The sequence below is a fragment of the Cydia amplana genome, chromosome 18 (assembly GCF_948474715.1).
Source record: "Cydia amplana chromosome 18, ilCydAmpl1.1, whole genome shotgun sequence".
In the NCBI taxonomy this organism is placed as follows: domain Eukaryota; kingdom Metazoa; phylum Arthropoda; class Insecta; order Lepidoptera; family Tortricidae; genus Cydia; species Cydia amplana.
The window spans coordinates 7,139,902-7,141,746 of NC_086086.1; the positions used below are offsets into that span (position 1 = coordinate 7,139,902).

Consider the following 1,845-nt stretch of genomic DNA (forward strand, 5'->3'; position numbering starts at 1 on the left):
TGGTATTGGATTCTAATTTCTCAACGGCTCAGTAGTAAACTATCGTGAACTCGCACCTACCTACAACGTCCTAATCGCCCGGATCTGATGGGTTTACCTTGAGCCCGGTTTTGTTGTTGCACATGAGTACGAGGGATTAATACGGATTTAGCAACAAAACTTTAATCGAAATAAAATAATTATACAAAATTAGTTAAAGTATTATTCTAAAGGTTTTGGAATACTGTTAAAGATTGGGAATAGTGAAGTTACCATTGTTTTGATTTCTGAGTAATCTATAGGAAGACATCGATGCATACGGTTAGGAGAGTTCCACCATACCCTGAACTTTTTCTTAGCAGGAGCATACTTGGCCCTGTCGCCGTTCAACGCCGCGCACAGCTCGCACAGGGAGGAGTGATCTTCCTCTATTGAATACACGTTCCTCCATTTGAAGTAACTTTCGTACGTCTCCCGGCTCTTCGTTGCCTCGTAAATGGCTTGTGCTAGGTTGTAGGGATGCGTTTCGCGCGCATTGATGTAGGAACCCGGAGGAAGGAACCTGTGGTTGATGAGAATATTTTGAAAATATGACCTTGGCCTACTTGGCGAACTGTGTTATATAAACATAAGTTTTCTGTGTGCATAGAGTACCTAAGATAGTATTTTAAACATTTAAGGAATCTACCTGTCATAATTGGCCCCACCGTAGACGACAGGCACAGCATAGTTTCTGTAAACTTCCATGACCTTCTTTGACACGTAATCTTTGACTATCGAGTTTTCAAACCACAGCACAAACCGATAATTTTGAGGCAAAATGTCGCTATAATAGAGACTGCTCTTTTTCAAATGCTTCTGCTTGTACAGTTTAAGATTGAAGTGATACAGATGTTTTTCCAATCTCAGCAGATATTCAAAGCCCTTAAAACTGCACTCGTCCACAATCCACACAACTGCTCTCATTTTACTTCGCAGCGTGGATTTTATGTCAGATCTGAGCGGAGCGGAGCCCAAGCCACCTCTGTAGAGGGTGCAATGATATCGCCGGTGAGGTTCCGCACTACGAAGGGCCTCCATAATACATCGGAATCGAGACGGTACGTGAACGTCCAGTTGAAGTAATCATCGTTGTACAACTCGCACGCCGGGAACTTGTAGGACGATTCGACCGACATGTACACGAATAACTGATGCGGGCTCCGCTCTCTCGGTCTGGTATCGGAGGTCAGAATGTTCTCACCGAAGACGATCGCGTCAAACACACTGAGGTTCAACAAGTCTTTATTTGTAGTGAAAAAACAATTCTTCACTGGACAATTCAATTTACGAAAGTTATCGGTCACGTTTGAAGTAAGATACGTATGGTCCCAGGAGAGGATGTATTTCGTGTTTGGATCGGGTATGAATTTAAGAGTGCTAAACCTAGTTGAGAATAAGGAACGCGTCTTGTTAGTGAAGTCGAGGATCTCGTCGAGCATCCACACGTGAAGGGCGACACATAGCGAAATTAAGAAAAGCGTATAAAACATATTTTTTATTGAGCATAGCCGCCAACACGAAACCCGGGAAAGCATGCCGGTACAACATTGATGTGGAGTTCTGGAATATTTCCAAGAAGAAAACGAGAATAACGTACCCTGCTTTGGGATGTTTGGGATAAGAAAGTGACAATCAAGTGTCTCGTTGACGTTACAAGACTAATGCTTTACTTTATGGTCGCCATAAAATCGTCGAAGCACTTTTTTAAACAATAATACTTATTACTGTCAGAGAATAGGTAATATAGCAGCCAGCCTATTATGGATAGCTTTATCCATCTTTATCCACGTGATAAAATAACTGTCACTGTTTAACACCGTGGGA

The 1,845-nt window shown here is 42.3% G+C and overlaps 1 pseudogene; it reads right to left on the reverse strand.

Moving 5' to 3' along the window:
• Nucleotides 1-201: 201 nt before the first annotated feature.
• Nucleotides 202-1,622, reverse strand: LOC134656538 (alpha-(1,3)-fucosyltransferase C-like; annotated as a pseudogene).
• Nucleotides 1,623-1,845: the final 223 nt, after the last annotated feature.